This window comes from Aulostomus chinensis, chromosome 2, assembly GCF_037954235.1.
Source record: "Aulostomus chinensis isolate RoL2024-O1b breed Wild chromosome 2, RoL_Achi_v1.0, whole genome shotgun sequence".
NCBI lineage: Eukaryota > Metazoa > Chordata > Actinopteri > Syngnathiformes > Aulostomidae > Aulostomus > Aulostomus chinensis.
Window position 1 is genome coordinate 28,628,645 of NC_141321.1, and position 24,464 is coordinate 28,653,108.

The 24,464-nt window shown below is 40.1% G+C and overlaps 1 protein-coding gene across 21 annotated transcripts in view; it reads left to right on the forward strand.

The window, feature by feature from the left end:
* The window catches only part of LOC147269674 (uncharacterized), a 353,014-nt gene that overhangs the window by 35,298 nt on the left and 293,252 nt on the right, over positions 1–24,464 (forward strand). For 15 of the 21 annotated variants that reach the window (XR_015110550.1, XR_015110563.1, XR_015110546.1 and 12 more), the window contains one exon: positions 22,480–22,588. The exons of 4 other annotated variants lie outside the window; for them this stretch is intronic. The gene's annotated coding sequence lies outside the window, so the exon portion shown is untranslated. Of the gene's footprint in view, positions 1–6,820; positions 6,853–22,479; positions 22,589–24,464 lie in introns of all 21 variants that reach the window. 2 more of the 21 variants (XR_015110555.1, XR_015110556.1) reach the window with 2 other exon arrangements.

A 24,464-nucleotide genomic window follows, 5' to 3' on the forward strand; every position in this document is an offset into this window, starting at 1 on the left:
GCGGGTCAGGTGGGAACCCTTCAAGACACACTACATCTCGTCTGTTTGCACCGAATCAGCTTAGCTAACATAGACTGTCTTGTTTAAACCGTTGGCACACACAGTATAATGTACCATTATTGTATTGACAGCTTTGTATCTGCTTGTTAGCAGATAATATGGGATTTAAACTTTAACTAATCACCGATCACAAGTCATTGATGTAGCTTTGCACTCTCAGACCTGCAAGGACAAATGTGAAGATATAATTTTCAGTAAGACGCACATATAGTGGTGCTGACTGCATGCACATACAGAGACACATGAAGGTATACTAATTTCCTCTTACACACAACAATGTGCAAATGTCCGTCATATAAACATTCACAATTAAGCAAAACACGAGTACATAGACACACACTTACACATGCACACCAAAATGCAATGCCTGTAGTCTGAACATGCATAATTAAGGCGTGCCTTGTTTGGAGAGAGTGCATGTCGCCTCCCAATGTGCACACCACATCCCGGGAAAGAAGCTTTGAATAATGAAATGTGTCACCTATGCAAAATGCAGGAGATGAGCATGCCTGCCTGTGAATGTGCTTTGTGTGTGCATACTTGTGTATATTTAAGGTTGTGATGTTGTATCTGAAAATGAGTGCAGGGTTGTGAGTGTGTTCTCATGCACATATCCCTGTGCAGAGCTGCAGACACACAGAGGTGTCTGTTAAGCTGTGTGTGTCTATGATGATGGGAAGGGAGGGCTCTTTGTCATTTAACATAGTGGTACTAGGACACTGAACCATATGTGAGTGTGCAGAGCTGACAGCTGAGACCCAGTCTTCCCCTGTCCACCCTCCCACATCCTCAACCCCAAACCCCCCTAGCATCCCTCCCTCTCCCCGTCTATCCTCTCTGACTGACAGCTCTTGTTTCCTCATGGAACAGAGGCACAAACACAGACATGGTCCAGGACGTCTGTCGGGAGCCATGTCTTCATCACAGTCTTTATACTGATGATGAGCTCTGAACAGGAAAGGGTGGAGGGGGCTGACAGCTCTAGAACTCACATGTCCACATAACAATCAGCCTTACCACCACATACACATTACATATTGTATCTAAGACTTGTCCTGTCATGACCCTGACTTTAATTAGATTAGCTCTTGTTCGTAAACCTTCATGCCCTGAATTGTGCCATTCAGTCAGTGAAACATATATCAAACTGGAATAAATAACAAATAAAATTAAAGGTCAGTGTCACATAAAACATTAAATCTGTTAAATTAGACTTCTGTCACAACTAAGGGATCTATTAAAAATGCCATACATCAATCCCACACATCTCCTTGTTTTCCACTCATAATCATTTTGGCATTTTTTTTTGGTCATTACAGGTTTAAAAAATAAAAGCACAACAAGAAAGTACAATGATGATAATGACAAGAATCAAACTATTTTTTTATGACTTGCATTATGTTTTGGTATAGTCTGTCCCATTCAGATGAATATTGCAGTAAAAAAGACAAGGTCAAAGGTCATCTTCTCTGTACAAAATATCTGACCATTATTGAATGGCACAGTTCAAGAATAGTACCTTTTGAGGATAGGATATTTTTAAACCTGGACTCTTATTTTTGCATAATTCTGCTCCAAATGATGTATATGGACAAAAGCTTTTGGAATCATCATATTTTGTGAGAGAATGCTACTTATATCAAGAAGATTATGTTTCATATTCTACAGCAGCAGTTTCTCTGAATTTCTGGAAAGGAAAACATGATTAATAGCCCTCAACTTTTCGTTAACTGTAAAAAAAAATGTCTTTTTTCATGAATATTGAGCATTTATTTAGCAATAATTTGCTGTAGTAATGTCATGCATTTTTGGACTCTTTTTTTTTTTTATGAATCAAAAATCTGGTTGAATTATTTGAAGAATAGTCAGGAGTTGTATTTTGGCGTCAATTAAGCAAAATGTTTTTTCAATAAATTCCTGCCAGCTCGTTCTCTGTGAAAAGCTAGGATGTTTGCCCCCTGAATATTTTCTTCATCATCAAGATCATGTTTAACATGATTACACTCTGAATCATTTTGGAAACATCATTCTTGTTTATTTTTATACTTCATCAGACTCCTTAAAACCAAAGTGCTTCTAAACTGAATTAGTTAATTTTTCATTTGTTGACCAAAATCTGCTGTTCTGTCATTCCATACAAAAAACAGAGCATCATTGCAAAAAGAATTGTAACACAACAGTCATTCTTGATGATCGTATCTGCATAATCAGTTGAAGCTAAATCTATCATTGTAAACAAATCTGATGTATTGCCAAGCCCTTCAGATGATTTTGGCCATTGATGTAAACTACAACTTGACTGGTTGGTGGAGGCTGGCAGTTATTGTGATAAAAGGAAGACAAGGCTATGTTCAGATCGCAGCCAGTTCATTTCATGCTATTTCTGTAGTTAAGCATAGATATGTCACATGAACCTGAGCTCATCAGTCCAGTATGTGAAACACCACATGATGGAAAATCAAATATTTGCAGTGATGGCTGCATCTCTGTATTCATGCGAGTAAATTGTAATCTTGTACGATGGTATGATTGTAGCCTGTGGCTATTTACTCCTCACTAATATATCATGGGTAGTGGAGGGAGAGAGGAGATATAAATACTAAAAGCAAGTTAGTGAGACAGAACAAAAGACAGGAGCAGCATTTTTTATGTGTCTGTAAAATTGAAGTGTAAATGTTTTTCTTTCACTGTGCCACTGGGGAGGGGAACTGCTGTAATTATCCCTATGAGCAAACAAGAAAGGTAAAGCAGGCTAATGAAGTCCTCTGCTTTCCTTGCTGTTGATCAGTAATACAAATAAGCAACAGTTAAAGCATCAGCTTCATTCAATATTGAGTGATTTTGCATTGAAATTAAGTGTGAAATTGTGGGAAAAAATAAGCACCGTGATCAGTGATGTATCTTTGGTGAGGTGTTAAAAAAGCTTCTCTGGTTTAAAACAGTGCCCCCCCCCCCCCCCCCCCCCACACACACACACACCCATTGACCATCGATATCCTAAAACCCCACCCTGTAGGCACACACAAGACATAATATCTAATTAAGTTTCAGAGCTGCATTTTCATTTGTTAATCACTTAAGTGCTTCGAGGATAACCTGATATCCAAAGGTCTGGTCCCAGTAGCCCAAAATGTCAAAATGCAATTATATGCATGATTAGCCTGACCTGTTTCTATGGCACCCTCCCTCCTTGCTGCTCGCTGCGGAGGAAGCTGACAACTGCTGGCATGTTTATTTTGATGAGATTAGGTTGGGAGGAGGCCCCCAATGTGTGCAGCAGGCATGGCACCCCCATCTGGCCACTTTTGGAAGTAACAACAAACCAGTAACCACAGTGGAGAAATGAACTGAAGGAGAAAAATGGGAGGGAGGTGGGCAGAGCACTTGCTCAGGTGGGGAAGATAATCTCTCGATCTATGTTTAGCCTTAGGAACTGTTGGTTTGGTGGTAGTGGTGGGGGTGGTGGAAACAAATGGAAAATAAATGAATAAGAATAAAACAATTTATGCTTCTTAAAGGATAATATGATCCCAAATTATTAATCAAATCATCTTGATCCGCAAGCGGGGGCTGCGATTTACTTTGTGGTACTTAGTAGAGCAGCAATCCGCTTTAATCTGATTGTGTAGAGATAAGGCGGATTTAGCCTCGCCATTGTGCTACTCTGATTAAAGGGGGCAGGAGGCACACAGCTTTTCATGGCGGTCATGGAGACAGGTGAGACACACACACACACACGCTCGCAGATGTGTATAACTCAATGTGAGACAAATGGTGTACATAAATGAACACATAAATACGGAATGAAGGAGTGTTTTTCATTTAATTTCCAGTCCTATATGCACACACACAAATGTATTACAGAAGAAAGGATTTGGCACATCCACATCCTTACCCTGCAAACTATCAAAATGATGTTAAACTCCAGTATTATGATGACAGATTGTACAACAAACAGTTAAAACAGTAATTGAGAGTTCGATGACACTAATAAAAGAGTGTACAACATTACTTTTACTTATATCTCTTAATTGGCTTATTATTCCCCTGATAAACCTTTGTGACTGAGCCCATGAAAATCATCTCTACCTGAATAATAGTTAATAGTTTTTTCCGAAGGATTTAATTTGATTTCACATGATCATAAACATTGTCTATGCACACCCCATACCTCAACTTACTCATGCAATCAGAATTATATAGTTCCTATGAAGTTGACCTGCTTTGCCTAATTGGGTGTGGATTTGAATTTGGAGTTAATGGATTTGAAAAGGAATATTTGAGGAAGTGTGCATTTTGACAAAGGCTGCAGGCTAGGATGTATAGAGCCCATGTGTCTCAGGAGAGTGGCGTCAGGTCCCTGGGTAGCCCATTAGAGTGTGTACCCCTTCCCGACCACCGCCCCCACCTCCAGCTACAAGGCTCCCCATGCCGAGGGAGACCACAGCAGCCAGACGCAAAGCAGAATATTCATCATGTTACACTACCATGTGTGTGTGATCCTTCAGCTTTAGCACACACAGATACACACCCACATGCATACATGTGCACACAGACAAACACAGCGCTTACAGACAGTGATACATTTGCAGACACACAAACATAAAAAGCATGCGCACCCTGTTGAATGTTTAAAAAGAGGAGGGAGAAAAGGAACAAGCTTAGTCATTTTATACATCAAAAAATAACTGCATCAAGTGAACTTTTGAATTACATTGCATCATATATTTGAAGTAGTACATAGAATGTTGAAACATGGAGGAAATCACCAGTTGGTTTCATCTGGGTTTGTCTGCAGGACAGTTCATACAGTTAGAGCTGGATGTGAAAATCTTGACAAGGCTTGGGCACAGGGGTCTTTCTAATAGGAAAGGCTTTGAGAGCTGTCTAAAAGCCAACAGGCATTTTACAGTACCATGTCAGTGTGTGAGAGAGGAAAAAAAACAAGCTTGACCTATGACCGCAGCCATTTTCACCTTGTCACTATGACCGCAGCCATTTTCACCTTGTCACAGACCACCTGGAAAAGCAATGATTTAAAGTCCAACCAAAATTACATGCAATCATTCCTCTCTCTTTTAAAGTATAACATGTTAAAAACATATATATAAGTAATTGCTTTACATTATTAGATTAGATACAGAATATTCCTGTTGGGTATAGGGGGCATGTTGATGTGCTAGTGTTACACTGTGCAGAAAAGAGAGAGCTCCTGGTATCACTCTTAACTGTAGGACGAAAATGTGATGCTAGCAGGAATTTTGAAGGGCAGTGACCATACCAGCATTCAAGGGGTCTGGAGGGATAGTTGCTGTCCTGTTTACGTGCTCTAAAAAGAAAAACTCTACTTTTGCTGGGGAGTGACTGCTAATATTGGTGGGGGTTACGGGAAGCCTGTGCGTTTATTGATTTTCTACATGAGAATAGGTCATGTTTTTGGATAAGGGTGCTATCTTTGAACAGGCTTTGAATGGTTCCCACTTACTATTAATATAATTTTTACCTGAAATGCACATCCCTTATTCTAACTGGAGTATTTTAAATGAAAAGTGCTGACACTCATATAACTCACTCTCTAGGCCCTCCCACAATGGCCTCATGGGAAGCTACCCCACTGTAGCCTGATGAAGTTTAGACCTGTAATTTTGGTTTAGATCCAACTGAGAAGTCTGGATCAGTTCAAAATTGGGACCAAAAGCAGAAGATTAGATACCCCGGAGAGAAAGTGATGCAAACTTGTGTGAGGGGGTAGCCAAAATAGCCAGACAAGAGAGATCTTATTAACAGTATCAATGTCCGAGTGTGTCATCGTGCAAGTTTGAACAATGATAAAAGCAATCAAGTCAGCAAGACTAAGCAGGCACTTGCTGCAAGGCAGGACTCAAGTGTTCAGTCATGGCAAATGTGCAAAATACCTGGTGTCAATCAGGAGTCTTCAATCACCCAAGTGCTCCAGTGTTATGCTGAAGTGCTACAATCTGAGTTTGGAAGAACACTGAGGAGATAGTGAGAAACAGTAGCGCAACGCTTAGATTCAATCTATTGTCGATACATTGCTTAAGTTACGGGAAGCAAAAGTAGTATGAGAACTATTTTAATCACGAAAAGTGAAATTAGTGCAATGTTCTGTCTATGGATCTGTGTATGAAACCCCCATGCTTTGTGTGTAGTTTTAGTCTGTAGAAGCCATCACTATTGTGAAGTTTTGTATATGGTTGGCATTGTTTGAAATGCTTGGTAGATTTAAATTTAAGTTATTTTTGCAGAAGGAGATAAAATAACAATGACTGCTGTAAAATGCACGGCAACATACTGTCTGCTGTCAATCAACAGCATTGTTAAATTATTTAATAAGAATACAAAGAATGTAATTTTAACATTACTTTTGCTTTCTAGTATTTTGAAATTATTTTTGCTTCATAAGAGATTTTCTTTATGAAATACAAGACAAGGGAAAAGTATTTTTAACAACCCCTTGTTTCCTTTTTCCAAATGAGCAACATGCCCTAATTTTTTTTAAATACCATAGGTCTGACTTGAGGAAAAAAAATCCCAGTGCTTTAAATGTGATGAAATTCATATTAGTCATCATCTATCCCCTGACTTCTGTTGACTTCATGTTTGCTCACTGGCTGTTGGCAGTGCCAGCAGTTTGAGGTGCTGTGGGCTTTGAAGCTTTGAGTGTGACCTCATGTTCCATTCTGTTTCTTTGCCGCTGTGCCTCAACTCTCCATCCTCCTGGGCTGACGTTCCACTGCAGGTCCAACAACTGCTGTGGGACACCGAACATCTGTAAGCCACCACTCTCTCTCACTCATCTGTCTCTGCACTGGGCACAAGCTCTCTGTGCAGCAACTGCTGCTTTGTGTATACTTTCAGTATGACACTCTCTTGGTCGTGTGTGTGTGTGTGTGTGTGTGTGTGTGTGTGTGTGTGTGTGTGTGTGTGTGTGTTTGTGTGTGTGTGTATGTGTGTGTGTGTGTGTGCGCACAGCATGTCATTGCAGTTGCTTTTGTATTTTTATGAGAGTTTCTCTGACTTTAGGAATAAATGAATTATCCAACTAGAAGGGCTTTCTATGGAGGGCAAGCAAGGCCACTGTATAAAAAATAATAAAATGAAATATTAAGCAGACAGAGTCCTACATTTGATTTAGCGGCATTTAATTGGTTCTTTTTTGGCCCATGCTACACCTTTTATTCAGGTTGCGTGAAAACAGGCGCTGTAGTTTTTGCATAATCCTGCAGTCAGTATTCTTTTTACTTGAATGTTGACTTCACTTGCCCTCACGGTGCTATAGTCCAGGCAAGCCTTTCCCAGCAGAAAAATACTGGACTCTTGCCATCCCTCTCAGTCTGTCATGTGACTCAGGAGTTTTCTTCTTTTCTTTTTGTTGTGTCGTGAGAGAGGGAAAAACAGTGAAAACCTTTGTACTGAATTCAGCAAAAAAAAAATGTTTTATTAAACGCCTTATGTTTATTGACGTCTCTTTCATGTCAGTTCTTTTGTTCTGCCTTTGTAGTGGCAAAAGATCTCAGCGCATCATCATTTGTGAGCAATCTGAGAAGTCAGAGGTGTCCTTTTGATGTGGAGTGCAGACCTCATATGAGGCACCACCTGTGCAGTTCTTGTAGTGTATGGTTGATGTTTCAGCATGCTCACATATGTGTGAATTGCGATATGTGGGTGTAGCTTTGTGTGTGAATGTATGCGTGTGTAATTATGAATGTATGTGTGTAATCAGTCAGCTCCAGCTCCTGTTCCAGAGGGAGTAGTGGGCTTGAAACAGCACCGTTCTTCTCATCTCACTTTATCTAATGACTCTGATAATTGCGACAGTCTGATGCGCATTGGAAGTGTATGTGTCACTGCCTTTGATCCTAGTGATACCACGCACAAGTTCAGTAAACAGTTTGTGACATGTTTAGACAGACGCAAACACAGTCAAAAGGGGTTTTTAGAGTCCATGAAACTCTGCGCTTTGCCATGTGTGTCATCAGTAGTTGAGGAGATGACCTCACTAAAGACAGATTAAAGAACAGCGATAAGAGTGATCAAGTCAGCAAAGCTCAATAGTCACTGAACCCCAAGGGACTTTAAATAAAATGTTGACAGCTATCAGGTAAAGTTCTGTTAGATTAATACACATATTTATTGGCTCCAAGCAAATAATCATGATGAATTGGGCGATTGCCTGACATTTAGTCTCGGGCCACCACCCAGTTGCTACTTTTTATTTTTTGTTTGTTTTATTTTATTTTTTTTATATTATGGACTGTGCTGGTCTTGAGCCAAATCAATTACAGGTGTTTGCTCGAGTGTAAACAGCACTATCACCTGGCTAAGGATGTATCTCAATAACATTGAATTTGCAAATTAGAGTAAGTTTCCAGATTCCTACTGAAGGGCATGTCCACCTCTTAATCAAGATTTCATCATTCCTTTTTTTCTTTGAATTTACTTTAATTCAATTTAATTTAGTTTTAGTTTTCATTCATGTTTTATTGAAATTAACATTTGATGTGTAATGTTATGGAACTTTATTGGGTTTCTAATAGGTTTTCTTGTCCCATTTATATGAAAACAGTTGACAAAATAACACCTCTCTGTATTACTCAGTACAGTTCAACCACACCTCCAAAATGACTATTAAAATATACATAAAATATATAAACACCTCTCTTGTAGCGTTCTCTCAGCCAAATCCTTGTCTTGCTCCAGCACTGTAAAATAAAACGGCTGGCCCACACATCCTGTGGGAGCACTGAACACAGGGCTGGCAGTGGTAGCAGCCCATCAGCTGTTACTCTGGACACCACTGGTGTACATGTCGCAGCAGTCACACACACACACACACACACACACACACACACACACACACACACACACACACACACACACACAAGTTGGTATCGTGGCCCACGTGTAAACAGTTCAGATTCCGATTGTAACCTCTGACTGCAGGTGAACCCTCCCAGTTGATTCAGATCAAATAATTTGAATGCTTCTCTAATGTACCAAAATCAGATCTTGCACTTTTGTCAATCTAACTTCTATTTTAACTTGCTTCATTTTAATTAGTTGTACTTTTTTTTGTTTTTGACATCCATCCATTGTCTTCCACTTATTCCTGTTAAGGTTCGTGAGGGGGCTGGAGCCTATTCCAGCGTCTACGGGCGAGAGGCGGGGTTCACCCTGGACAGGTCACCAGTCCATCCCAGGGCCAACACATAGAGATAGACAACCATTCACACTCACAGTCACACCTACAATCAATTTAGAGTATCAATCAGCCTCGTCCCCTCTTGATGTCTTTGGACTGTGGGAAGAAGCCAGAGTACCTGGAGAGAACCCACGCAGGCATGGTGAGAACATGCAAACGCCATACAGAAAGATTCTGTACCCGAGTCGGGACTCCAATTTTGGAACCTTCTTGCTGTGAGGCGACAGCGCTGACCACTGCACCACCGTGCAGCCTTTATTTTTGTCATGTGCGACTAATGTAAGTCAAAGTCTAAACATTTATGTAAACAGAATCAATTTACATTTCCAAACCGGATAATCTAAAATTAGCCCAAGTCCTTGTAGATTTTTAAAATGAGGCTTTGGATCTCTGGCCCATTCTGTTGCACAGTCTTCATGCTTAAGTATCTCATATAATTGATTTGTCTGTCAAGCAAAGTGATGGCCATGACCAGAATTTGTCAACTGTAGAGACTTGAAATGTTTTTGCTTGTGTCATGACTGTGATTTAGGATGAAGCTCAGATAATTTTCCTGTTGCACGGTTCTTGTATTGAATTTTAGGGGTGCAGTGATATTAAAAATAAAGTATGCATCTCTTTTTAACAACAAAACAAACAGTATGAAGAGGACCCTGAAGAACCTGTTGTGTTTGACATCAGTCAGACAACAGTTTGACTCTTTAAAACAGCACAGAAGCTGTTGCAACCTTGCTGCGTTACTCATAAGACTAAAGTAATTGTAAAGAAAACTGCAACACATATCAGAAGTAGCATGGTTTGTTTTTATATATGTGGGTCAGGCTTTCATCCTCCTTCAGTGACATCTGGAAAGTGGCACGGCGACCGCTTTTTCTTTCCTTATTAATGCTTGTTGGCTAATTACTTGTAATATTTTTTTTTTTTTTTAGAAAATCTCAGATTAATGAGAATTCTCATATATTTGTAAAATGTTTATGACACCATGATTACTCTAACACAAGCAAGCCCCAGAAATAAACTATGCCTCGACATTTTAAATGAGGCTGGTTTGTTTGTGATGAATATCTACAAATGATCTTTTAAACACACTATTGATGAAGCCGCTCTTAAGCGAGTCCAACAACCAGAAATATGGGCTACCTGGGGACAATTCCTCTTCTAATGAATAGAGGACAGAAAACAGCAAACATGTTTTCTTTTTTTATCCTCCAGGCTTTTGCCGTTTGATATAAGATATATACCCAGGAGTCTTGTGGTTTGGTGCAGTGCAGGGGGAGAGAACTGTCTTAAAAATGTGTGTCAAAGCAGCACTAAGTCTATGACACATTGTCTCATCGGGAGAATGGGGACATAAAGGGGAAACAAAGACTCAAACCATCTGTTTGAAGGGCGAAAACAGGCAACTAGTCATTTCAGCTTATTGCTTTCATCATCATTCTGCTCTCTGTAAAAATTTGTCACACATTTTTGTTGATCGTGTCTCTTTCCTTCATGGGCTCCTTCTTTACAAGCTGCTCAGTTCCATGTTATCTGATAAAGGACAAATATTTCATTTTTGCACACACACACACACACACACACACACACACACACACACACACACACACACCCCTTCTCCATCAGTAAGCCTTCCTTATCCCCTCTGCTGCCACCTCCTCTACCACAGAGAAAAGGTCCTGCTGATTAGAACAGGCCTCTCACTGAGTCCCATCCATCATCATCGAACCTACTGGTCCTCCCTTCTGATTACTCTGTCTCACACACATGCTAACGCACACGCATACACACACATGTGCAAGAAGTATAAACACTCATAGAGACAGACAGATACAATATAGCACAATATCTGAGCAGTTCACATTGATTGAATCAGGATTAATTAACTATGAGGTAACCATTGGCTCCAAACAAGGCTGTATGTCAGGAGAGTTGACATTTAGTCGACACGAGAGGGAAAAGGAAAGTGTGTGTGTGTGTGTGTGTGTGTGTGTGTGTGTGTGTGTGTGTGTGTGTGTGTGTGTGTGTGTGTGTGTGTGTGTGTGTGTGTGTGTGTGTGTGTGTGTGTTGGTATTGAGAGGGAAGTGAGAAGTATTAGTCTGCTCCTTCTCTACTGTTGGAGGGAGCGTATGACTGAGGCCTGTTTGGTTGTAAAAGCAAGCTGACAGCTTTGTTAACAAGTCCAAGCAGATGAGAGGGATTATTTAGTTCCGTGGCATGAAGATGGCACTGAGCAGACAGCTCACAGATACATTTGGATATGTCTGCTTCCACCAAACCATTTTGATTTTTCATTAGTGTGCCTACTGGGCAGTACAGGGTAGTTCTTGCTGTTATCATTAGAATAGTATTACCCTTCAGGTCATGCTGCTTCCAGACGGGTTGTTGCATTAGTGTTTTTTTACTTTATTGATGACATTAATTAGGTATCATGATACGGTAAAGTATCTCAGCCCTGATTCAGCTTGTGACTGTGTATTTGTTTCCGTCCTGCTCCTACTGTATCCAAACATAATGTGTGAAAATGTCAATGAATGTATTAAAATGAATGTTTTAAATGTCAATAATATCCCCATGTATTAAGGGAAATATAAGCAAATACTATTGTGTATCGGACATTTTCTGGGCAGAAAAGCAAATAAAACACCACCTACTCTTTTTTCCCCCATTAAAAATTCCAGAATACATTAAAATTACATTAATATGTGCAATGTCACATGTTTAACTGATGGAGACAAGATGTCTCCTACTTCTGTATGAAGTCCTTTGACATTTTTTGTGCACTGGAGACTTCAAATTTCTCAGTGGTGCTTGTGTAAGCTGACGTTTGAACCAGGATCAGCTTCCAGAATATTTTTGATCTTTTTTTGTGATTTAACATTTACACTTTAATCAATGAATGTGATAACATCCATCTTTTGTTGAACTCTACTCATGCATTATTCTTCAGAGTGAAGCTAAGTCATTCAAGTGAAGGAAAAAGAAGATAAGCACATTTTTGACTGGTGGAATATTTATAGACCATACATATCAGGACTTTAAGACTACAACTTGGATACCTGAAAGTAAATCAGGTGAAGAGAAATTGCATTTGCAAATGAAAAGCTTTTTTGGACCATGACATTGTGATCTGGTTATTTTCAAGGTTTTACAATGTATTTGGCAATTAACTACTATTGGGCATATTACTGCACATAAAAAAGGACGAGCAGTCAGACAGACACTTGATTTTGTTTATTTAGATGCTAACATTGATATTAACAATCTGATAACTATATATCGTATATTTTATTGTGACCAAGATGGATACCGATTGGTAAAATGTACAGTTTAAAATCAACTTCTCAGTGCTCTCTGGTGGACATATTAAGTAATGGGGAAAGTGTTTCTAAGTGACCTCAAACCAAGTTTCACATGTTGACCAGCATATGCTCACCTGAACAATCAGGAGGCTCTAACGAGCTATCTTGACAATTAACCCCACAATTGGTTGGCACTGTGTGCATGTTGTTACCAGTTGTTCAATTTTAATTGTTACTACTGTATAAGCTTTCTATTTACAATAAATGAAGTCGATAGCGTACCTAAATCTTTAATTTTTCTGTGTCCTGTTTAGTGTTGTTATTTAAACCAGGTGAGTCCTGTGATCAGTGATGCAGATATCCCTGGAAAGTGCTTGATACGTACACTCCCTTGAAATACTTTTTCCCCCTGTTGATTAATGTAACGGTCAATTTACCGCTAATTCACTAATTGGTACATTTTCCTCGAAAAAGATTGAAACGATGAGTGACTTGTCATGAATGCATTCTTTAGTCTCAGTGGATGTGGCACTGGCTTTGAACAAATTTCCTCATGGCATTCCTGAACTATTGTGTTTATGTCAGATGACAGTGACTTTTGAGCATCTAAAATTAATTAAGTTCATCCTGGAGTCCCAGTGTGCATTTGTGGGAAATCTGGAGAAATTCCCTGAAGATGTTCCATAGGTATTGCTATTATGTGAGGTGACAAGAGACCTTGCGCACAAAAATCTTTCCAACTCATCTTTGACTCCCCATGAAACTTTGGGCCAAAATTAAAAAGATTCCCTTAATGCATCCCTGAGATTTTGGTAACAACTTAAGTGAACAGTGATGAAAGAGTTCAAGAATAAGGTTCATTCATTTCTATATAGGCTTTTTTTCCTGCAGTGTTGTAATATGTCATGTTCATGCATTATAATTATTTTTACTGTTGTATGTCTTAATTGAACATGCAACAGGAAGTTAAAAAAACATTTTTCTAATCCATTTCAATGAAAATGTTCTTTTTTTTTTAAAGATTTTTCCCTGCCTGTGTTTGACATTTACCTTCACAGAGGAACATGTTACTAGGATGTGTGGAAAACGTGCTAACACAATAGAGCACCAAGCTAATTATGTTGCTGTCAATTATTCATTGGTGACTTTTGTTTGCAAGCTTACAGGCATACATTTTCCTCTTTACCCAGCGTGTCTTAAATACTTGCTCACAGAGACCACAGAAGAGCATCAATATTTCATTGTTAATTATGACAGCAAAGTCAGTGACTTTAATATTCCTGGAGAGGCGATTGTGATGGGTCTCTGCAGCTCAGTGTTGTTAGCGATATGCCAGGCTGGAGAAATACTATATGAATTAATAAATATGGAGAGATGTGGATAATCATACCACCCCTGCAGTCCAAACACACACACATGCACGCACGCACGCACGCACGCACACTGATATACACGCACTCATGCACACACAGGTACATAATGTCCCAAGTTATGGTATTGTAATAATGTCTCTCATATTTGGATTGACAGACTGCTGTAGTAGCCTACAGCTTTGAGAAAATTGACAATACATTAGGTCAGAGGTAGAATGGCTGTCTCGCAAACTAAGGGTCACTGGTTCGATCGTTACTTCCCCTGGTGACCATGTCAAAGTATCCTTGAGCAAGTTACTGAACTCCTAATTGCTCCTGATGGCCCTGCGGCGGACTGGCGACCCATCCAGGGTGAACCCTGTACCCATTAGCTGGGATGGGCTCTGGCCCCCCGCGATTCTTAACTGATAAGCGGTATAGAAAATGGATGGATGGATATGACATCACAATATTTATTCTTCATCCAGCTACTAGGGAAAACAAACAAACATTTCAAGCATAAGACATATTTAATATTACAGTGGAATAACCATGACCAAATATTCTACAGATATTGTCACAACCCCTCTGAAAAACTGAACCTGAACCAATCAGTTGGAAAATTATTGCATAATGATCTAAATCAATGCTTTTCAACTTTAGCAGGCTATTTCTGTGTGCTATGTTGAGCAGTTTCAACAAAGGAAGGCTGGCAGTAATTGAAAGCAGGCCTCATTGAATACATCCCAAACGAAACAACATTCACAAAAAGCACACCAGGTCTAGAGGAGCAGCTTCATACCCAAATGTTATTATTTCTATATGCGTATATTGTACCTGCACCTGACTCCACCATTAACCCCAGAGACAGAGCTGGGTACTTAGGAGTGGGCAGTGTTTGTTTAGCGCCGCCTGGGGGACTAATCACCTAATGAGGGCATTATGGGAGTGTTAGGGTCATACAGACACTTGTGTTTGTGTGTGTGTGTGTGTGTGTGTGTGTGTGTGTGTGTGTGTGTGTGTGTGTGTGTATATACGTACTTGGTGCAGGTGGTATCTTTGACATAGAGGGACCCAAGGGAGATATTCAGGGGACCAGAGCAAGCTTGAGGGCCTAAGCTTTGCCCAGTCAAAAACTGCTTGGATGGTGATGGATATCTTGCCCCAGGGAGAATGGCCCCAAGAGCACTAAACCATAAACATGCACAGACAAACACAGACACACACAAACTCTCCACAGACAGAGTGGGATCCAAGCCCCAGACAAAGCGCACAGTGAGGTGGAAATGAGATGTTTGGCTTGATGATGCGTGACATCTGTAATGCATTCTAATTCTCCCCATCAGAGCACTAGTCTTTAAGAATGATTGATGATGTTGTTTCGTCGTTGAAGTAAACACAGCTTCATAGATGAAGACCATGTCTGATCAGCCTTGAATGGAAATACCAATTTAGCTATTTAAACTGAATTCAGCATTGCTCAAAAACTGTAATAGCATGGTAATTTCACTCATTTTTTTAAGGATGCTGACTCTTTCCACCATTATACTTTTTATGTAAATATATTTTAAACAAATGTTCATGTCTTTCATGTAAAGGTTCATTATTTCTATTGTCTAGTGACTATTAGCAAGGTCAGTGTTTAGATGTATGTCTCCTACAAAACTTCTGGGATACCTCTTCAGTAAACAGTGCAGAGAGAGAAGTAATTTCACAATCATCACATCACGCTTTGCAGACAGCATTGCAAACATTGTGTGGCCAACTGTGCTATTATCATTACTTAACTGCAGTACAGTTGTCTTGCACATAAACCTACCATTAACATTAAATGTTAATCACCCATGCAACCAGCCAGCTTACTGTCAGGGCTAGCTGAAGTATCACATTCCATTATGTTCTGCACATATTGGACAGTTACCATGTAATCCAAATAAATGCCAAATAAGGCACATACTGTATAGCCAACTGGGTTTTTTGGGGTAGCATTTTGGAGGAAAAAGCAACACATACTGACACTGCGTGTATGTGTGTGTGTTTGTGTATGAGCCCTTTGTTGAAAACAGTTGCATTTTTCTTGAAGGAGCATGTGTATTCAGAGCAGGTAGGCTTCTGAGCACAACTTCAGATGTACTTTTGTATTCTAAATTCATCACATATAGTATACAACTCACCTTACCCCAATTTCCTCAGCGGTATTGAATTGGTTTGTTGCATGATTCGGTATTCACACATGTATTCTCGAATTATTGATAGGTATGGTACGGACTATGCACTGCAGTACAGTAACTATCTGTCAGTACACCAAGAGATTAGTTGACATGTACACCAGTGCAGCGAGCTACTGCAACTCTCCAGGGAGGAGGGAACTGCATACATAACACCCTAGACCTACCAGTCGATGACATCAGAGGGTCTTGTGAGGTTCCTCCTCCGGGGACCAACACCTCATGGGACCCAGAGGATTACAGGTGGGGTGCATCATCCAGGGTAGAGCTGTTTTTGGTGTAAGATTATGTTTTTGCTATCAGATGATATGACTTAAAGCTGTCTTTGCTCAAATATACTGTAGTAACTCAAAGGATGAGTGACTGAAAGTGTTTACTTAAATTAATTAAGAATGATGTGGTAAACATAATTGATAGGTGATATGCATTTGCGATTAGTTGGTAGCATAACAAGAATATTTCAACTATTTCTTACAACTCTAAACTGCCATTGAATTTAAGAAAAGAAAGGTATAGCTTGTGCTGAATTAGAATTTCGTCCTATGGCTTTATTAAGTACTTACAATCCACAATTACACCAATATAGCTTCGGTATACAGAGTTAAATGTCATACTTAGAAACATGCAAGAGGGTTAAAAAAAAATCAGCACTTGGCAGCCACTGGGACAATCTCAGGTACAAGGTTTACAGACGAACAAATTAAAGAATGACAATGTGACTACACATGCTCGCCTTTAGTGTCAGTCTTTGGCCCAAAGACCAAAATGAAGGAACCAATGAAAGCACATGACATGAAAGTTAAGGTTTCGTTGAACAGTGGGTAGCTTATTAAATCCTCTTTGATCGCACTGGCTTTGATATCTGTGCTCTCATAAAGAATTCACTTTCAGTCGTAAATATAGGTAGTTCAGAGAGACATCATGACACACACCCCTCGTTCCCTTACGGTCTCCTTAAATTATACAAAACAACCCTGGAAACACGGCAGGCCATACAGAAAGAAAAAAGTGTGTGTGTGTGTGTGTGTGTGGGGGGGGGGGGGCACAATAAGGCAAAAAGGCACAAAATATTAAGTTTTAATTTACAAGATTTTATGATGTATTGAAAACAAGGGAAATTCTATTGAACTAGTATTAGTTTATTTTCTTGTCCCCAAGTATTGAGTCTTTTCTTGAAAACAAGACAGACTGCACATATGGTATATGGTCGATAACAAACAAACTGTCATATTCTATTCTATCAAATCTGAAAAATACTGAAGACGTTCCTGCATGGTCTAGTAGTCTGTTTGGCATCCTGTGTCATAGGCACAAGAATATTTTAACAGTCAGAACAGTGCAAAATAAAGTACAAGATTGAATTACATATCAATCTAATATTTATAAAAACAAACAAACTTCACAGTCACTTAAATGTGTGTCTGCTCTTGTGTGGCTAAGTTGAGAAATATGGCTGGATTAGCTGGTTAGCACCCCCCCGTGAACCCATAACCCATACCCCTGTTACCATGGTATCTCTCTGTTTGTAATTGTTCAGGTTATCTGGGGTGAAAATAATGAGCAGCATCGATCAGAGGCCTGCCATCGCCTTTTTTCCTATCCGAGGCTACACACACTGACCTGGCAGTCCCACCTGCTGAGCCCACCTTGCCCGGGGGCCAGGCATGTTTGTTTGCCTTGCCCAAAAGATGACACTGTGCCACAGAGATGGAAAGGTCATAGCTGCCCCTGACCTGACCTCTCACCCCTCATTCTGCTTACTGCCAGGGCACTCAGGGTATGATGAGTGGAAAACACACACATTTGCTCCCAGTTAGATGAATGAGCACATGCACACATGCATACACAACAAACCACCAAAACTCATACATCCAGACAAACTTACAAATGTAATCTTTTTTTTTTTTTTTTTTTTTTTTTTACAGTTTCTTACTCTGTAAAAAAAAAAAGAAGTAACAGCTTGATGATAAAGGTGGTGCAGTTGACATTTATTTTTTTTATATTTATTGTTGTCTGATAAAACCACATGTTAATATAAATAACAATTAACTGGACTGGGAAAAGGTGAAAATTCACTTATCCAAGTAACTGGAGTTGTAAACTGCTGCATGGTGGAGCCACATAGATTCAGCCCCCTCATTAAAAAGTACAAGCCTGTGTTTGAAGAGTAAGTTAAGAGAATTGAACAGAAAGCTAAAAACCTGTTGTGATATCGATATCATTCATTGTTCTCCACTGGCTCAATATGGCAGGCATTTTCACTGTGGGTTCCAATTACCTTGGTACAGATCAAGAACAGCGCCAGATTAACTAGAGAAATCATGCTAACACAAAGAGAATTCCTAACTTAACAAGATGTCATTTCTCATTGATAAACCCCATCTAAGTTTCCATGGCTTCTCTCTCTGAATAATTAGAAGGTTTGGATTTGAATATATATATATATATATAGAGAGAGAGAGAGAGAGAGAGAGAGAGAGAGAGAGAGAGAGAGAGAGAGAGACTTCAGGAATCATTATATACTGTGTGCAATGCTCTTTTTAATATTTCAAAAACTTTTTTTCAGTCAAACCCAGGAGCATTTGTAATAGGTTCTTTCAACTTCTTTTTTTCAAGCTCTTGCTCAAAAGCATGTGAGGTAGAGAAAGTTCAATTATATCTGAATTTAATATAACACCCCTTATGATGCAACTGGGAGCCTTATAATGTGCAAGTTAGTAATTTGGTTTTGTTGATACAGTTTGCTGTTTTACAGTCACTTGAAGGGTGTGTCAGGCTTGTTTATGCATCAGTGCCTTTATGTTTTTTGGTTGTTCACATCCTTCTAATGTTTTTTACTCCTTTAAAAAAATTCTCCAAATTTGATACAAATGTCCACTTGGACTTAGTGATGAAGTGAAAACGTTGGTTTCTTAAAGGTCAAGTCTCCTGTCATTTAAAATGAAAATAATATCTCAGAAATGCCTTGAGGTGTTGAGGGACAAATAATCAGTTGGAACTAAAGACGAAGTGAAAAGATTTTGGTGGTCAAATGTCAAGGTCATGGTGACTGCACAAGAAATGTTTGTGGCTGCTCATATTTATAACCATTTAATTTGACAAGAATATCTAATAGCATGAAATGATGAGGTAATGACATTTCCGAAAGGCCAACTTCAATGTGACGTCATCATGTTCTGAAAAAAAAAATTCCCTTCAAGTTTCCACCAAATACCATATTCTATGACCCTGAAAAAAGGCATGTAAACTACAAGTGGACTGGTAAGAGGAGGAGTCACTGAGGAGCATTCACACCTGCAGCTTGTTTTGTTTGTTCTGATTCAGTGGCTTAATAGAATTGTTGTTTTTGTCCCTTGGTTCATTTGTGTTTACACAGCAACTTTAATCAGTGATCCAAATTTATAAACCAGTAGCATGCACGAGCAAAATGCCCTGCCATTGGTCACAGGTGGAAGGATTCCGTCCAGGTACATAATCAATGTCTGTTCTAGAGTATTATCGGAAGTGAACTGAGACAGCGATTCCTCAGTGATCAAAGCCTTCTTGTTTTATCACACATCTGAGTGTGATTACTGTGTTCACAAATGCCCAGCCGTAGCAATCTTTGATAGGGGGATGGTCCAGGCCTCTGCAGCAGTTGTTCCCTTCGGGCAAGGTGAGGATTATTGATTAAAGTGACATTAATATTACTCCACACAGCTCAGGTTTTGTTCATAAAGTTTCACTCTGCACTTAGTTTCTGTTCTCTGCTCTTCCTCTCTTATAATCGAGTAGTGGCTGGCCCCACAGTAGTAATCACTGTTCTCTCTTTATTGTCCTTTGTGGCAACTAGTCTTTGTTAGCTGAGTTTAAACCTCTAATGGGCATCAGGAGCCTATGAGGGCAAAGATCCACCTTATTAGAGCCACTTACTTTCATGTCGTTCACTATGGACTCATCTGCACGGAAGATTTGGCCTCACATTGTGCCTCACGAGTGTACATTTGCTGTGAGTGTCTCATTGTGGAGCTCTGGGGCATTTTAAGTGTCACCATTTAGGCTTCAGCAGCCTTATTTGAAATGAGGAAGGTCCTTATGATAATGACCATCACCCTCCCCTCTTATGCTAAATCACATTACATCGTTTCCCCTCAATTTGAGATTTAGCATAGATTAGTTTCCCAGAATAATGTCTTTTAGTAATGGAAACTCTTCAGAGGCAAGGCTGAAAATACACATTCACACATGGGCCCACACACACATACATCATGTTATTATCACACTCCAGGGGAAGTCTTATTAATCTTCAGACTTTTTTTTTTTTTTTGCACTTCTTCCTCATTTGGAGGCAGCTCATGAACAATTCAGCCTCTGCCTGCTAATAGTGTTTCACAAGGCTCTGTGGGATATCTTTTATACATCAATAAGGGCAATTATCAACTTAACTGAGAAAGCAGTGTCGCCAGCTCAGCTATGCCCTTCTCGGCTGCACTCACCAGTGTAACGTGTTGGCGGTAAAGCAGTTCCTTAGCTGTGCTGGGGTTTTGCTTAAATGTGGGTCTTTTCATTCAAGGTGTAGAATAATTATAGCATGGCTAGGTGCTTACTTTTAAGTTAAGCGGACGAATATTCATTCAAAGTTGATATATTACCATTTTATTTATTTTAAATAATATTTTGGTTCTTGCAAGCCAGAAAGCCTAATCAAAGTCATTGGAGATATTTTATTAAACCAGATAGACAGCTCGTTTTTAATCATTTTTCTTGGTTTTATTTGTTTTGAGTATCGTTCCCGTTTTTTTTTTTAACTGCCACTATCCTAAACAGGTTAAAGCACTTGGCACAAGAGGGCACTACAGCCTCGCTTACCCCCTGGGGAGGCCACTTCACCCCATCCCAACTGTCCTGCCCCAATGTTCCTTTTTTTTTTTTCTTCTAAAGGATTGGTGTTGAGGGAGCAGCCGTGCACAGCTGGCAGCATTAGTGGTTTAACTCCTAATGCGAATGCTAATATAGGATTGGGCATGCAGCAGACAGTGTGAGCCATATGACCACTGGTGGGCAGGGGTTGAGAGCGGTGGGCTGATCCAGACATGGATTAGTAGGCAACATGGCAGAGTTCACTGGAGAATGTCACCACTTCAGCTCCTGCTACGCTAATTAGATCAAGCTTGAGAGATGTCTGGTGTTTGGAATTAAAGAATCAGATGTGCTCTTGGGATTTTACTATTAGCTCTAAAATATTATCTAGTTCAGAAATCATGAATCTTGTATTTTCCTTTGGTAAGGAGAACACATTAGTTTCCTTCCACTCTCCAAAGTAAGGATGTTTAAAAAATTCTGAAGCCTCATTTCCTTTCCTACAGCAGAATCTCCCAGTCAACTTGAATCAGTGCCCTGTGGCCTTTTCCATGTGCTCCAAGCCTCATCTCTGCCTCAGTTGTTCTCAGTGCCAACAGATCCTCTGTCCTTGCACTCTTATGTTCTGTTCCCTTATCTGCTGCCCAGGGATCCTCATCTGGTGAGGCACCAACAGCTGGCCAGACAAACCTGAGGTGATGCAGTGGCTATGGATCTCAGTTAGAGGCCCACAAGCCTCTCAGGGGTCAACAAGCCTTTGTGCTCAGTTCCCACAACAGCTCCAAACCTCTGTTTATGAACAAGAGTGATCAGACCAGGGCTTATATTTATGACCGCACTACCATGACTGCTGTCGATCCTCACAGTAATCACCACTGTGCATTGAGCCGGAGTGGAGTAGACAGTTGGCCTGCTCCAGATGGGCACTGGCCAGCTTGGCCCCTCAGACCGGCAGCTCTGAACTGAAATCATAGATGGGCTTTGTCCATGCCAGCACTGAACTGGCGAGCCAGTTGTTCCGATCTGGGGGTGGAAAAAAATAGGGGAACATGTTGATAATGTTTCAGCTTAATCATTTGAAAGGTCAGTTTTGCTTTGTTCCCTGTTGTGCTTTGTACGGTGATTTGTGAGTGCAAGGTTTCAAATTGCTGGACTAATGTTCTCATGGAGTGTCTGTGTCATGCATTTTGGCAGACTGTATGATTTTGTTTTATACTGATGAATTTAAATGACAGAAAGATTAAAAGGCTTAGTGCTGGTCAGCTGTTTTTATTATGCCTCAGCGCTGGCGACAGCCAGGGCTTGGCATTATGTTTTCCGTCCGGCCATCCTATTCTCGTGAACGCAATATCTCAGGAATGCCTTGAGGGAATTTCTTCTTAAGCCTACTTTTCATTTATTTCTATGTAGAAATACTGATCGGTATTCTTCAAGGTCTCCCAAGAACTTCTTTTTTTTTTTTTTTCAAATGTAAACAGATTTCTGTTCCCGTCTTGACCCTTGGAAAGATGCATTTGTGATGGCTGGAGCTGGCGAAGCAGTGAGGACAGGTCTTGCCACACAGCCTGCCACAGCAACCTGACAATGGTATGTTTCTTCACGGTCAGTGATCCAGTAGACTAATTTAGCCAATGAACATCAGCAAATACATCCTATAAACTCTCTCTCTGCATGTCGAGGTCAGTGTCAGTGGTCCCGATGTGCAGGAAAGTACAGTGTGCAGTGCCAGTTTAAACTTAGCCCACACTGCCATTTGAGGTTTTATGTTGCGTTTCAATGGTTTTCTGTAGATGCCCTAAAAAACGTCCATGGGGAGAATTAATGGGAGCTTTGGCAGTACAGTGGAGCCACAAGTTGGTGAAAGGCAAACAGAGGCCACAGATTGGTCACGTCTGTCTCAGTGCAATAGGCTGGTGTGCATGCATGGTGAGGAGACGATAGTTATTTGCTGAGACTGGGAGTGAGAAATAGTGAGTCCAAATAATGGTGATTTTTCTCAGTTCTTCAGAGTTCATAGTGATGTCATTTTATGGACTCATTGCTTCAATTATTCATGGATATACGGTCAACAGTGATCTCAACAATTTTATCAATACTAAACCTTCCGTTTTTTAAAATTGGCACTTACTCTCATGAGCCTTAGTGCAAAAACATTTTATAGAGCAGACAGGGCCTGAAAACCAAACCTGTTAAGGATTAGAATGAAGGCCTCAGCATAAAGAGTAAATCCCCAGGGATTGACTGGAATCAGCCAGACTGTATTTCTGACGTTCTGGACATTTATAGACACAGTTCATATTGACCATTGTCCATCTGACAGGTGGTGTCTTTGTAGCTCAACGTCACTCTGAGGAAAACTCTGCTGGAGGAGGAAATTAGCATATTTGGACTTTTTAAAGGGTTTCTTTGATCAATTTCATTGTAATTTTGAAAGCAGAACTGTGGCTGAAGTTGGATGTTAGTTTTGTTCAGATGGGTAAAATGTGCAAATTGAGAAAATATGTGCAGAAGATCAATGGTGGACCTGTGTGCTTCAACTTTATATCATAGTATTTAATTGTTTTTGGAGGGGCAATCCTCCATGACTAGAAAGTTGCTTGGTAAGCAAGTCTAGGGCACAACATCGCACATGGCTGCATTGTGAATGGTCAAAACATGAAAATGGCCAATTTGTCACAGGGGTAGTCAGTGTAATTGTCTACAGTAAGAATCTTCAACAGTAAATGCACATCTGTATTCTATTGTGCCATATAATATAGGTTGTCATACTTGCATACTGTACTATTATCATGGTGCAACACTGATGTAGTATAGCGATTGCAGTTTATGTTACTGTAATATTCCCTGAACTACTCAAAGAAACGGCAACCCAGAAAACCACACCTTCTCTGCTGTGACTGAAAAGCCTCATACCTGCCGCAAACGACGCACAGCAGACAAACACAAATCTGGCTTCGCTGCTGTTTTCAATCTACAGTCAGAGATCTGGTGGGAGGAAACTGTTTCCTGGGTCAGAGAGCTTCACCTCATGGTGCACTGTCCCCCGCTGGACATCTGTCTGCTTGCTTCTGATGTGAAAGACTCGAGAGCAAGAGCCGGTTCTAAGCGGGCAGCCTGTCAGAGACTGTAGCAGTAAGCTAGCACCAGCAGAGAACACAGAGAACTGTGCTGATTTCTTTCACTCTGTGTGCAATTTTGTATTATTTAAACTTAATTTGATGCAGAAAATTATCAGAAATGACACTTAGGTGGACACAGACTATATATCTGAACTGTCACGACAGCTGTGAAACAAAGGCCACTTTGCCTGATGACGTACAACAGTTTGCATAGATCCATGCAACTTGATCATGCAGCCTTTATGTTTATAGTGCTCGTCTGGGAAAAAATATAAATATAGTATTTGAAGAATGTAATTTGATTAGATGGCCCGGAAGGCCTATCAAGTCAAGTGGTTGCAAAG